General features: G+C 41.8%; 1 protein-coding gene across 2 annotated transcripts in view; it reads right to left on the reverse strand.

The window, feature by feature from the left end:
• Positions 1 to 6,467: 6,467 nt before the first annotated feature.
• cwf19l1 (CWF19 like cell cycle control factor 1) overlaps positions 6,468 to 15,615 on the reverse strand; it is a 43,806-nt gene continuing 34,658 nt past the window's right edge. The window contains exon 15 of one of the 2 annotated variants that reach the window (XM_078553541.1): positions 6,468 to 6,697. The gene's annotated coding sequence lies outside the window, so the exon portion shown is untranslated. Of the gene's footprint in view, positions 6,698 to 10,654; positions 14,728 to 15,615 lie in introns of those variants that run through there. The other variant, XM_078553542.1, reaches the window with a different exon arrangement.

The raw sequence follows: 15,615 nt of genomic DNA on the forward strand, positions 1-15,615 counted from the left end.
GAAGGTAAGAATCCAGAAGGAGGGGTCCAGGTGGAGGGAGAATATTGGAGGTGGGTAAAAGGATCCGTTGAACGGGGAGAGGACTTCTGCCCAAAGAAGTGAGCACGGAGACGGAGACGGCGGAAGAAGAGTTCAGCATCGTGCCGAGCCCGAAATTCATTGAGATGAGGGCGTAAGGGTATGAAACTAAGTCCTTTGCTGAGCACTGAACATTCAGCATCGGAGAGGGGAAGGTCAGGGGGTATAGTGAATACGCGGCTGGGGCTGGGATTGGAAGATGGGGTGGGGACGGAGGGACAAGCAGGGGTGGAGGGTCCCAGATGGGTGTTGGTGTCGATGAGTTGTTGGAGCTTGCGTTCCTTAGCACTTGAGAGTTCCGCACCCAATCTGAAGCAAACCCTTGCTACAATTCAAATACACTTGTTCTTCTACTGTTACATTTAGCATTCCCCATTGTGTGTTGCATTCGGCACTGTCCGTGCTGTACCAAAGTCCCTCCTGCGGTGCGGGACAAGCCGTGACAATCCCTGACCTTGTTGCCAGTATTGCCATGCCCACGAGCGTCGATATTGCAATTAATATTGTGAACTTAAGCAGATAACCATCCCAGTCTTCACCGGTCAGTTGTTGAGATTAGTTCTGTGGATAGAATCAGTTAATAAAATGCTTCAGTTGTGACCAGTGCTTCCAGCGCCCCTTTCCCCTGAAGTCCACGCATACGCATGTATCGCTGGTCATGATTACCTCATATGGTCCCACCCACTTGGGTGCAAACCCAGGTTTTTTGGGAGCAACTTTAACCATTACCTTATTCCCCACTTGGGGGGTCCATTGTCGTTCTTTGGATTTGTCTGTTTCCATGTCCTTAATCATCTATCGGTCTCTGACTTCCTCCCTTAACTCATGCAACTGTTTACTCATTTCCCTCACATAGTCTCGCACCCTTCCCTTTAGTGGTCCTTCATCTCCCCGTCCTACTATGATTCCCTCGGGTACCTGCATTACTCTCCTTGTCATTAGTTCAAATGGGGTGAACCCAGCGGTCCTGCTTGGGGTAGCCCTCAGGTGCATCAGAATATTGGCCAACACTGTTGCCCAGCTGTTCCCTGTCTCTTGAATTGCTTTTGCTACTGCTTTTTTTTAAAGTTCGGTTCATCCTTTTCACCATCTCCAAGCTCTGTGGGTGGTAGGGAATGTGGAATTTCTGTTTAATCCCCATAAATTTACACATTTCTTTAATTACTCTTCCTGTGAAATGAGTTCCCTGATCTGAATCCATCTGGGTAGGCACCCCCACTCCTTCCAGTCCACTATCTCCTGCTGCTGTCCCATGTTGGACCTCAATTCTTTAAGCTGTCTACACAAGTCTACAATGCACCTTCTTATCCTATCTTTCAATGGCTCAGTATCTTCACTTCCAGTGGCGTTTCTCTCTGGGAGCCGCTTAACTCTGCCTGTCATCAGGGTGTTAATCCTCTGGTCTTACATTTTATAGCTCGCAGACGCATTAATATAGTCAGTAATACATCTATTTAGCCTTTTTCCAGCTTTCCCTTTACCTGTATCCATCTTGGGGTAAATTGTTGTTATGTGCTATTTCTACTTACCCTTCAATTGCCTCAACTACAGATTCCAGTTTTCCCTTGAAGTTTTTTTTCCCTGACCATGATCATCCTAAGGTTCTCTTGAGGTCAGTTTCTTTATTGTCTTGATCGTTTAAAGTGTTTCCTTACTCTTTAGGCCATATTAACTATTCCATGTCAACGGGGATCTCTGTCTCTAGATCTTTGCTCATCTCCCCCTGTGCGGTTCCAATATCTCAGTTGATGGCCAGATTATCAAATTCAGTTCCCTTAAAACAGTTTGTATATTGTGTCCTCTTTCCCTAACTCTTTCCCCTACCCTTAATCCTTTCCTCATACCATTTTACACATGTAATAGCTATCATCTAATCTTGTTCAGGTTGTCTGGAAAGACTTTACAGTCCAATAAAGTATTCTCATAACAGTTTTAAAACAGAACTCAGGCATTGACGTGTTTTGTTTCCTTATCTTCTTCTCAAACAACATTTCATTGCCTCAAAAGTAACCCACTAAATTTTGTTTGACCCTATTTTCAGAATTATCCCAGATTCATTAACTCGGCCAAAAAAGTGGATTTCTGCCAAACTTTGTCAAGGTCTTGAGCTTAACTTTATATTTTGGGGATAGGCTGACAAATACAAAAGGCTTGCAGCATATGAATTGGTGTCAATTGTTGTCAAACCTTTTAAAATAAAAATTCCCTTTTGAGAACTTTATCGGGAACCAAACCGCAATTTTTTTAAAACTTTGTAAGAACTGTGATTTACACTATCAAAATTAAAACTACCTCTTTCTCGTGTGTACTGATTTGTATCCAGATTAAAAGTCCCATATACATCCTAGTTATTCAAAAATAACCCGTTAAATTACACTGCACTTTTCACAGCTCAAGATTGTCCCAAATTCAAATAACAGTGCTGCAGATTTCCTTTCCTATTTAATTAATCTCTTCAAAAGAAACCCCTTTTTATCCAGTGGAACCACCTAAAAGACCATGTGTTTATGCCTTTTGGTTTTCCTAGATTCCTTTTGAATTTCAGGTAATTTTTTTCCCTCAGGATTTTATAATACCAACTCGTATGAGCTAATGTAACTCGTATGTATCAATCCCAATCAGCTTGGAAGCTGGTGACAAGGCTTCTACTAGTTTGCAAGGGGTGGTACAAAGGTTGGTTCATCTCAAACAAAAGCAAACCCTGTTTTATCTTTACAATACCTTCAAATTGCGATTTTTGCCAGAAATCTCAACTTGAACCTTATACTCAAAACTTTGGAATGTTTGAGTATACTTTTCCTTTAATCTAATGTGGGGCTTTCGACTCTAAAGTGCTGAACTCCACACAGAAATGACAATTTAGGGAAGAAAACACATTAAAGCTCACATACAAATGCTTCTTTGTACACAAACACACATATATATAAAGGTATGTATTTATATTCCGATAACATCGAACTTAATGGCTTAAAACTCTCATACTCTAAACAAAACTTCAAGTAGCAGTGGGGGGAATAAAGGGATCTTGGAGGCTCCACCTACATGGACAGTCAAACTGACTGAAGCTCACATTTCTTCTGCTCCTGCCTGTCATTGCTCATTACCCCCTCCTCCCCTAGGGGTACCCCCCCTTTCTCTCTCTCTCTCTTCAGCACAAACAGCTCTTGTCACTTAGATCATTTCATTTTTTTTAAGTTACAGAAAATTCAGTAAGGGACCTTTCGGGTCTCAATCATCCTTCCACATTTTGTTGATTAATTTTGACTTTTGTTCCACTGTGAACCTCGTGATGGAGTCTGTGACTCCCTAGTCGGGTTCCATAGCACTTTCCTGTTTTCCTGACAGCATTCTATTCTTCTATTCCATCTGTCTCTGTGCAGTTAGTTCGCGCGGCTCTGACAACTTAGTTACATGCGGTCGGTCTACTTGTTTTCCCCAAGGGTCTGGCCTCTGCGCGGCTTCAACTATGGTTTTATTTCAAACCATAGCCCACCAGCGCAGCTCCACCTCCTCTCACGATAGTGGTCTGGCCTCCCTGCGCGGCATCGGCTCCGCTAGCCCGCCAGCGCGGCTCCGCCTCCTACCCCGGCACCTCCTGTCCTGAGTCCTCCTCCTGATTCTTCTGATACTCGACCGGACAGTTCTTGGGTAGGCTTACTGCACTAACTATGGGTGGTAAATTAAGTATACTCACTCACTTTGCAGAGCCGTCCCTAGGATCCGATCCGAGTATCCTGCCAACTATGCCAATTGTTGTGGTATCTTTGACAAATGAACCACAAGAGGCTCAGGTACAGGTTACGATCGTTTATTTGAGCAATCACAAGGAGACAACCACCTCAAAGCAACTTGAGGTAGCACTCTACCTCATCAGCTTATTTATACATCACTGATCACATACAAGAAGATTGATCAGTACATATATCCCCCTTCACCCAGGCAGAGCCTTCTCCTGCTATCTAAGCTGGGACCATCTGTCCTTTCTTTATCTGTTGAAGAGCACACTTAATCTACATTGTTTTCATCCTCCGTCTCCATCCGGTTCCTAAGGTCTTTCTGGTGATTGCAGGCTCTAAGGCTGTGCAAAGTTCATCTGGTAACCCTTAACTGTTAATGTGCTTGATGGCACTGGCTGCCTGGAGATTCTAAGTAATTCCCTTTCAATAAATTATTACTGTATTCCCCCTAACAAGCCCTACTGAAAAGACCACTATACAAAGGCCATCAGCATTTAATCACCCAGGCTGGCCGGGGGGAGGTGGATCATCTGCTAAGACAACAGCCCCACAACTTTCCTTTCAATTCCTAATGACTGAGACCATTAACAGTCTTCAGAACCCAGGCAATGAATACATATCCCTTGTCAAAGGCTAGGTGGAGAGGTAGGAGGTCATGTGACATGGGCCTTTGGCTTGTGGAACAAGTAACATTGCCTTGCTGAACTGCATAGCTTGGTCTGATGTTTACCATCCAATTGGCAGTCTCATAGAAAAGGAGCTCTGGCACAGGTTGGACACATGGCCCCATCTACTCTGCTTCTGCTGGAAGTTCTGTACCATCGCCTACAGGACTGATTCATCACTGCATGCCTATCTCATCTTCTGAAGTCAACACCACCGGAAAAGTGCATTATACAGCATTGGTTTTCAACCCATCGATCTCCGTGAAGGAATACCTCATTGGACTTTGATTCTGGACTCTGGAACCCATGTGAACCAATGTTTATTTTCCTTGTTTTCTCTGTAACTCCTTCCTTTCTCTATCCCTCTCTTTATTGTCTGAGTGTGGAGGCGATGTTGCGACCCTCCTCCTGCATTTTGAGTGTGTGCAAATAAACTAACCCTTTGAGTTAATCTTATCTCGAGTTTGCTGTGGAGTTATTACTTGAAAATTGGATCAGAGAAAAACAGAGGAATTGGGGAAATATGCCACCACTTATAGAGAGGAAACAAATCAAAATACATTTCAGTTTACAGATAGGTGGTGAGAGGAGAAATTAGTGCTGTTTAAATTAACCACCCCCCTATCTGAGAAAAGGAGGTTATATAGTACAATGACCATAGAGAAAACTAATATTGGCTCATGTGAGTTTCAGAGTCTAGAATCAAAGTCCAATGAAGAATTCTTTCACAGAGGTCGGCTGGCTTAAAACCGGTAGTATAAGATTTGCTTTTCTGGTGGCGTTGATGTCCCAAGATGAAGTAGGCAGACAGAGATTGAATCAGTTCAATATTAAAATTCCTAATTGGTTGAAACATTTGTTAAGGAAAGAAAAATTAGAGGTAGAGAAAAAATAAGTCAAGAATGGTTTGTCCAAAGTCAAAGTGCTAATTGACCCTCACTGGCCAGTCCCAGAAAAGACTTAAATGTATGTGTTAGAAGTAGACATTTGAAGTCTTTGGACATTAGTGCCTCTTAATTCCAAGAGCTCAGAAGCTTAATTCAAGGAGCCAAATGGTAAAAACATTGCAACAACATCCATTAGCACTGACTCTTGTCAAGAAGATATAGTAATGTTATTGGAAATTATTTTAAAATAGAGTTTTAGTGGGGTCTATGGTCAATGTGTGTGTCTGTGTGTGTCTTAATTGGATTAAAGCTATCTAGTCTAGGTGCTTTGATGTATAGTAGTTTTGAGGTGGTAATTAGGTAAACGTAACGAGGGTAGAAGGTAAAGTATAAATTTGCATTTGTTAAAAGAAACCATTCAAGACTGCGGGTGAAACCTTACACCTAGCTAGAAGAAGCCAAGCAATTTGTTAATTTTTTCAGCTTATTAATAAAATTGGTGGGATGAAAGGATGTTATTGTTAAAAGAGGTAAAATTAAAAGCCTAGAGATACAATGGAAAATTTACATTCAAAGAGAAAGATATGTATAAAGGAGAAAGGAGATTGTGTGTAAGGGAGAAGCTTTTAAGATCCAAAAAGTGTGAGAAGCCTCCAGCCGGTTACGCTCAAGCTGCTGTTTGCAAGGACCCAGAGCTGAGAGAAACTGATTTTGAATGCGACTGTTCAGGGTGTGCTCTGCCAGGTGTCTCTAAATCTATGAGATTTACAGTTGCCTTAACGGGGGTGTAACTAGAGTCAGATTAATTAGGGGATTTTTGTAGTTATTATAGTAGTAATTTTATAAACATATGCATGCGTTTACAATCTTCCTTGTATTAATAAATATTTAATTTAGTTTTATAAACAACCCCTTTAGACTCGGTGGTCTTATTACTACTGAATTCAAAGCCAGTATCTTGAAACATACAAATTGCAAAACTGGGTTATGACAGTTGTTTCAAGTTTCCCTCTGGGATTTGGACAACTTAGCCTTTACCTTTGGCTATATCATAATGCTCTGCAACCTCAAATTATATTAAATGAAGCTGACAAAGTCAATGATGATTCTAATATTTTAATCTCAGTCAGAAAGTGTGTAATCTTCTTCAATTGATTTTCTGAAGCGCTTATTTCTTATTAGTTCCCCATAATTGTAATATCCATTTCTAACCCAAAATATCTTTGCTTTTTCTAGGGTTCAGGACCCAACTCAAGAAGGTAGAATAATGTCAACACCAAAGTCCATGGTTCACACTAAGGTATCTGTGCACAGGTTTTGGAAATTGTACCTTGAAAAAAAAAATAATGGAAATTTGTGCAAACCAAATGTAATTGGGAACACTCACTAAAAGATGTAAAACAACAATTTGCATTGTAATAAAACATTCCAAAACGCTTCACAGGAGCATTAGAAAGAAAATTCTGACACTAAACCACATAAGGAAATAGGGCAGATGACCAAAAGCTTGTTCAAAGAAATAGCATTTTAAGGATCAAAAGAGAGACAGAGAGGTTTAGGAAGAGAATTCCAGAGTTTAGGGCCTTGGGAGCTGAAGGCCGCACCAATGACGGAGCACTTAAATTCGTGGATGCTCAAGAGGCCAGAATTAGAGGAGGGCAGAAATCTCAGAGGGTTTTGGAACTGGAGAAAATTACAGAGTTTGGGAATGGCAAAGCCATGTAGGGATCTGAAAACAAGGGTGAGAAGTTTAGAACCGAGGCATTACTTAGCCAGTGAGCAGAGAGATGTTGAGGAGTTGATGGCCTATCAATGACCTTCGCTACTTTGATTTTGTACTCCATACTTATTTTGAAAATCTGGAATCCTGTGTGCTTCTTTTTAAAATAAGAGCTTAACTTGTCCTCCCAATTTTAAAGATATGTTTCTGAGGCCCTATGTCTCTGATTTCTACTCAGTCTAAAGCAGGCTTTTCCAATCCATTGCCCACAGGCCAGATTGTGGCCCACAAAACCCCTTTTTGTGGCCCGCAGAGACACTGTTCAAACTGCCGGTAAGATGGGTAAGTGAAGTTAAAGATTCTGCAAAAGGGCTGATCCTCCAATCAAAGATTGTTTCTCTCCCATGTTTGCTACTGATACGCTCACTGAGCCTATCAGCAGCAAATGTGGGAGGGAAACATTCTCTGATTGGAGAGGCAGGGAACACCAGCAGTGGTGAGTTTACTGGGAAGAGGTTTTTGTGGGGGTGAGGGAGAAAGAGAGAGAGACAGAGAGAGAGAGAGACTGCCAGGGCTCTGCAGATGAGAGGCTGTCAGGGCCACGGAGAGGACAGGCTGTTGGGGCTACGGAGCAGGCTGGTTGCCGGAACCACGGGGAGGACTGGCTGTTGGGGCCACAGGGAGCAGAAATTGCTGGGGCCTGCAGGAGGACAGGCTGCCGGGGCCACACAGAGGAGAGGCTGCAGGGACCCTTGGGAAGATAGGCTGCTGGGACCACGCAAGGGAGAGGCTGCCAAGGACATGAAGAGGAAAGGCTGCTGGGGCCATGGCGAGGACTGCCTACTGGGTCCACAGGGAGGACAAGCTGTTGGCACCACGAGGAGACGACATTGCCAGGGTCGGGGGTGGGGGCAAGAGGCTGGCTGATGTGTCTGAGAGTGTGTGAGAGATAGTTGTGTGTGTGTGAGAGATAGTTGTGTGTGTGTGAGAGATAGTGTGTGTGTTTATGTGCGAGGGAGGAATGTGTGTTGGGTGTGAGAGTGGGGGTGTGTGTGCGTGTGGGTGTGAGAGAGTTGATGCATGTGTGGATGTGAGAGAGTGGGGGGGGTTGTGGGAATGGGTGTGCGTTTAGAAGCAGCGGTATGTTTGGGAAAGTGGGTGTGTGTGTAGGAGTGAGTGTGTGTGTCTGCCTTACTCCCAGTCTCAAGTTTCTCACACATCCTCACCCCCAACCCCACACACCAACATATACACTCACACAGTGGGTGAAGGTGAATGGGTGAGTACACTGAGGCTGGGAGTGAGCCAGATGCGCACACTCTGACTCTCTCATACACTAATGGTAATTTTTATTAATTGCTCATTTTTTTAAACTTTATTTATTGTTTTAACATTGCTTTATTTTTGCTCAGCAAGTTGTTTCTTTCTTCATTCTTCAACTTTTTTTAAAATCAGTTTAATGTTGTGCCATACCTTATCTCTATGAAATTTGACATGGGCCCCTTGAGTAGAAAAAAATTGAAATGTGCACCCCGCCACCCCAAGGGAAAAGATTGAACAAACCTGGTCTAAAACTTTACTATTTAGTGCATGTGTTCTTTCATTATTCATATGAAAATGTATCACCACAAAGTTCTCAGCATTAAATTTCATCTGACATTGTATCTGCCCATTCTACTCATTTTGGTTACGCACATGATAGTTACAATGGTATGTGACTTGGATGTGATAATGCTCGCATGATCACTGAGCTGAGATGCATTGTGAACATAATTGCTGCATTTTGTATATTGTGCACACTTCAGCTACATTAGGTAAAGATTCATTTAGTTTCATGCTTGGCATAAGGGGCAATAAATAGTGTTACCTGTTGTCTAAGCCTATAGAAATGGCTCTTAATTGCTTTCTAACTTTGTTAGTGATATATTAAAGAAAATATCAGCTATGAATTTGGACATCCCGCTTCAGGACTTGACGGCCACAGAAGGTGCATTCATAACATGACCAAACAGGTTGATTATCAGTTTGTAAATCATTCCAATATGCCTGATGGCAGATGGTACGAGTGGGAGAATTTCCTGGTCAGCTATACTGCAGAAAACAATGGCAAACCACTGCAATTCTTTGCCAAGCATAATCATGGACCCAACGAGCTCTTAGTGCATGGTGCCTGAAGGAGCAGGAGTTTCAGAAACATAACATTTAGGTTGGAGGTTAAAGTGTTAAATGCAAGATAAGCGGAAACATCTGATTGAGAAACTGATAAGCCACCCTGAAGTAAATGAAATTCAAACAAGCTTGGAGTTAATTACAGTTAAAAAGCTAACCTGTTTATCTTCAAAGTCAGAGTTAAGAAGTGTAAACACTGAACAATGGATGATTCATTTCTGCACCTCTTGGTAGAGCCAGGGTGTCTACTGTTATCTCCATAGAAGCTAAAAGCTATCAATTCTGGGAAAGAGGATTGTAAAATTCCATTAGAAATAGAAATAATTAATTTGCATTATAAAATCAAAGAGATGTGTTCAAGCTAAAATAATTTGTTTATATTCTTGCGACCATGTCAAAGCATGCCATATTGTTATAGAAATGAGATGTGGGGGTTAAAGTTCCTTCGTTTAATTTAGATGGGTGTTTCTCACAGAACGGAGTTGTAGTTTTCATTTTGGTGTAGACTGCAGCTCACTGAGTTGGGAGAGCCAAAGGAAATAAATGTTAGTCACACCTACATCTTAAGCAGAGGAAATACTAACTTTATCATTCACTGTGTGGAATGCAGGTGAGAAGTTGGAAGATTTGCCAGAGGAAGAAATCTACAGTAGTTCACATAGAAGCTTGTGGCAGAAGACAGTCAGCAGAGTTAGCTTGGAAGCAGTCAACTTGAAACAGGCAGAAAGCATCTGCCATTAGAAACCAGGACTATTCCTGGTATTTAAATCCCTAAGCCACAATGCAGTGAAACCTTATTTCAAGTTGAGAAGTACACAGTCGTGAGATTTTGAAGAAAATTTGGAGGATCACTTAGCCAAAATCTAATGGAAAGATCCTTATGAAATTTCATACCTCGGAGAATGCCTGGAACACAGAGGAGAAATCAAAGTGACTTCCTGAGTGGGGAGGGGGGGGGTGGTGGTGCAGAGGTGGTGGTGGGGGATAACTTTGGATTGGACCCAGGAAGTGTGAATGAACCTTCAAGACTCTTGTAAGGTATAAGGTAACTCGGGGGTGAGGTGGGGTAAAAAGTAGAACTGAGTTCATAGCATAAGTAGTTATAAACTATAGTGTCAATAGTACTTGTTTAATTCTTTTTAGATACAAACTTTGTTTTTGTTTAAAAACATGAAATCTTGTGGTATAATTCTGTCAGGGTGCTTGGATTTCTCCGTAAACATTAATGGTCCCTAACTGAATCGTAACACCCTTTGAAATCTCTCTTCAGCACATCATGTTTCTCACCACACAGCTCTGAAGTGATTTGGGACATTTTTCTATGTTAAAGGCACCATAGGGACTCTGTACTAAACCCCAGAATAAGAAAATTCTTGTGGCAAAAAGGACAATCATTAATTTAGAATGCAAACAAAATAAGTTTATTGGACAACAAAGATTAATACTTAACATTCCAATAGTTGAGGCATGGCATGATACACAAGTTTGGTGCACGTTGGGTCTGCATTTCCATGGTCCCAGGGCTTCTGGAGTTTTCGCTTGGTTGCTTTAACTTGGTATCTTGACTCACAACATCCTTTGAGATTTTAACTTAAGTCAACTTAACTGGAACTAATATACAAGTCCCTTTAAGACTTCAACTCTGGTGGATCTTTTTTTCTCTCTCTGGTGGAGAGAGTTTTCTAACAAAGACTATTCAATTTTTTTAAAAGGTAATTACCTTTAGCCCTAATACTGTATTTTAATACTGATCTGGGTTCTTATAGCAACCCCAAATTGATGACAATTACCCATGGACTGGCAATGTCCCATGCAAGTGCTAACTTCCTAGCAAGTGCTCTACGCACTTTCTTCACTGACAAATGCCTCCAGCAAGTGTCCTGAGACGAATGCTATTACCTGGCAAGTGCAGAAACCCCAGTGATGCTTCCTTATTTTATACTCTTTTTGCAGGCAGCTTTAGGAACTTCCAGCCCAAGTATATGTATCTCTGTCAACATAACTAACAACTTCTAACCAAATATTTGAAATTCTTGACCAATGGAAAGAGTGCTCCTAGTTTCCCCACAACAATCCAACCTTAACTTGTACCCTTTTGACCAGAGATACATCTTCAGACCATTCTTCTAGCCAATCAGTATTGTTGTCTTGGCTTGTTTACTGCTCATGCTAGACTTACTGGAGCCCAAATATGCAAAATGTGTCCTAGCTATAACTCCATGTAGTCTTTTTTAAAGCTACACTACAGTATTTTGGCACTTAAACAGATGCCAAATTAAAGACTTTCTTAACATTCCAATGATACATACAAATTAAACTTTCTTTCACCAAACTGGTGTACAGCACAAATTGATAACTTAAGCCTTATTTATCACACAAATGTGCCAATGAGCTGAAGTCTAACAGCACTATAAAAATAAAAGGTGTGATTCAGCTTTCCAGGCTCTTGACCATGCTCAGATCAAGCCAACAAAATAGTTTGGATTATGCATGGACATTAAAGCACTCTGTCAAATGTGCTTTTTATGTCAACACCCTGATCTCCAAGTTGGAAAGGTGTATTTTCAAGCAATGCTCCAGAGACTTGAGCGCATGCTCTAGGCCAAACTTAATGAACCTAAGAGCTGCATATGATAATTTTCAGGTGTTCGAGAGCTGCAAGACATGATCAAACTTTACAGTCTAATTACTGCTAGTAGAGACCATCCTGGCCTCAAGTCTTTGAAAATCCAGTTGTTATGTTGTCAAGGCTGCACGAAGGAGCTCCGTCGGGTGTTGATTTGTAAGGACTGCACGATATTTCGACTTTACAAACTTCAGTGATTCACAGCAGTATGTTGTGTCAAAAATTGAAATGAGCTGCATACTACTTTTCTTGAGTTGAGGATATTTTCTTTCTGGCACTTGCTTGCAGAACTCGAATGTAGATTGCAATTTATGCATCTTTAGACCCTGGTCCTCCTGGAAGTCCAGTTCATTTCTACAGCAGATGTTTCCGTAACCAGATGTTCAAGATCGGACAACCATCGTTGACCACATCAAGCATGAGTGGATGAATGGATTTGCAGGAAAGGAAGATGGATTTCAACTTCTGCAAGTCACTAAGCCTGGCTCGAAAATTATCAAGCAGTCCTTGTAATTTATTCTCTGTATTCTTCAAGTTTGTGATCTTCAATATTAGGGAGTGTGTTTACCCTCCTTTTGAGACGGGGAATGTGGTTGAAGTTTCATGACAGCATGTCTCTTTGCAAAAACCTTATTCAGCTGTAGATAGGGTCTTTTCTTCAAGAAAAGCAATGATAGGTTGCAAAAGTTCCACAAGGCATGGCTGGTTGACAACCACCTCACAATGCATTAGAAGGGGACATCATCAGGCTTGTCTTCAAGATGCAGCTCTTCAATAAAATTTTTGAACTGTCGGTGAGTCTTCCTATTTGAGCAGTTGAAATTGACAACTTCAAGGGCTGTTTTCATAACATTTTCATGCTTGAAGTATCGGTTGCTAGATGTTCAGAATGAATGATGCAAAGAATAGGGAGAAACTCCAGAAATTTGGGATCACTTTTCAAAAGTACAATTTGGCCTACATTTTTCCCCACCATTGCAGGTGCTCCATTCATTGAAACACTGACAGGTTTATCCAGTGGTAAATTGTCACTTGTCAACACTCTGTCAAATGTGCTTTTTATGTCAACACCATGATTTGTTTCTTTTAGCACCACTAAGTCCAACATTTCTTCTTTCACAGTTACATCCAAGGAAACATAAACAAACATCACCAGCTGTGGGCTATCTTGTATGTCTGTGGATTTATCAAGTGCTAAGCTGAATACTAGAGAATTCTTCAGATCGTTTTGTGTCTTGCTTGCGACATCAGCACTGATCTGGGAGATGCGCCCCTCCATAGCGTGGCATGAAATTGGAATTAACAATTGGTCGCTTAGGTTTTGTGTGATTTGGATCTAAAACTGCAACAACTTTAGCAATATTCTTCTTAACAAATTCTCCAACAGAGTATGGATGTTTAGCACGAGCAATATTCCATAACAAAACTAGCTTAGGTTGTTGTGTCAGCTTCTTTATTGAAAGTTAAAATTACGGTCTGCTTTATATTTAGGGGTGATTTTAACAGTTAACTTGTTTTTCCATAATTCTGATTTGGAAGGATACTCAGATGAAAGGTTTTTGTGATTTGTTTCACAGTGGTGTTTCAAGTCATTGGCTTTGTAGTGAGTGAGGGATGCATTGCAGATAAGGCACATAGGTTTCAGGACTTCCACGGTAAGTGCAAAATCTTCCTCCCGTTCTGGCTTAAAATTTCTGTTTTCATTTTCATACTTCACTTTCTTACAATTTGGCTATCATTTTCATTCATTCACAAAGTTTACACAGTATTAACACTTAAATCTAAAGCTCTTTAAATGCAACCTATGTTTATGAGCTGTAAACACAACTTGTATATTGAGTGTATCACGAGGGTTTCCAATCTTCACCTTCAAAGGAGAAAAGCTCTAAAGAAGTCATACAGACTCAAGACGTTAACTGTTTCTATCTCCACTGATGCTGCCAGGTCTGCTGAGTTTTTCCAGCATCCACAGTATTTTGCTTTCACCTTCAATGATCCTGCCTTGGCATTTTCTCCAAGTGTTGCTCCAACTCGGACGGCTTCAACAATGGCCCACCTCACAGGGTTTCAATCTTGCCTTCTGAGATCCCTTTCTCTGGATTCCCGAGTACATCAAATTACAAGCACAATTCAGCTCTTCGGCCAGGCCAAGCAGAACACTATTGGTCCAAAAGGGTACCTTTGCCCCAACGACCCGCAGCAGAGTCACCAACCTTCGGCTGCCTTCTTGGATCTTCAGGGCTTCTCGAGCCCACTTCACTTAAAGTCTGCTCCCTGCAGCGCTTTCTTTAATTGGAGACTGTTTTACTTTCTCTCAACTCAACTGGGACCTGGTTCCTGTCCCTTGTCTCTTGTTCCTGCCTCTGGGACACTTCCTGGGGCTTCTCCCTGTCCCCCTCCCTTGTCCCTCTCTCTGGGACAATTCCTGACTATGGCAGTCTGCGCCCGGCTACCTGAGCCGGATTTTCGCGCCCTTCTTTTTTCCCTATGAGCAGGTGCACAGGGCCTATCCAGGGCCTGAAGAACAAAAAGTTGCCGAAGTGCACATGTAGCCGGTTCCCAACCTGCGCAGTAAATCAAAAGACAGTCAGAACTTTCACAAGCAGGTAAGCTTGGGTTTCATAAGTTTATATTAAATTGAGATGGAAAAAGGTGTGCAACCAATATTTTTCTGCGAGCGCACTTCAGTGTCAAAGGCCGACATGCGGCTTGCAAGCCGCGGTTTGGCCAAACCTGCTCTAGGCTAACACTTCAGCTTTGCACTGTCAGAGTTCCATCTTCTGGAGGAGATTATAAATTGAGTTCCAAGCTTCCGCTTCCAGTGGATGTAGAAAAGTCCTTGGCACTATTTGAAAAAAAAAGAATTTTGCTACAGCCCCGGTCAACATTTATCCCTAACTAACATCACTAAAAGAGATCAGCTAGTCATTTATCTCATTGTTAGCAAGATCTTCAGCTAAGTACTATGCTTACAAGTGGCTGCATTTTAAAAAGCAATGAAAAGGCAGCTTTAAAGTATGAGAGGTGCTTTGTAAATGCAAGTCCTTTTCTTACTTTCATTTAACCTAGAGGATTACCATGTACTGACAATAGGCAACCATCACATTATATGGTTCTCTTGGATAACTGGATGAAAGAAAGACTCCACAAGGCGGGGGGGAAAGAAAAGTAAAATGAAACTCAGGAACCAAAGCCTAAAGCAGCAGCTTTCAGATGGTCATCCAAAAGCAATTTATTAAATGGAGGTTGTTGTAGTCAAATGACAAGACTCAGTGCCACAGATGTCTTCTTTCTTCCTGATCCCTTCGACGTTTAAATTAAGCCTCAGTCTGCATTCTTGAAGCCAGCGTCAATTCTATTGCTAATACTAGTGCCAGTGTACTAGTGGAAAGTAGGACTGGAATATATGCCTTAAAATAGGCATATTTGGTGGTATTTAAATCAAGGTAACTGGGTGTATCGCTACCTGGCTGGAGAACCAATGAGAGACCTGCATCTCCTCCTTTGCGAGAGGCTTGATGGAGTTAAATGCCAAACATGCACTTAGGTGGCCAGCGGCAGACCTTCCCTGGGGTCAAGAACCCCAGGGAAGAAACCCCACCCCCAAAGAACTGTCAGCCAATCAAACACTGGCAGCTGTAAACTGCAGGCAGTGCCAGCAGGAGCGAGGAAATCCCCCACCCCCACACACTGCTTAAGGGCTTTAATTGCCCTTTAAGGGCAGGGGCAGGAA

This window comes from Cetorhinus maximus, chromosome 12, assembly GCF_964194155.1.
Source record: "Cetorhinus maximus chromosome 12, sCetMax3.hap1.1, whole genome shotgun sequence".
Taxonomy (NCBI): domain Eukaryota; kingdom Metazoa; phylum Chordata; class Chondrichthyes; order Lamniformes; family Cetorhinidae; genus Cetorhinus; species Cetorhinus maximus.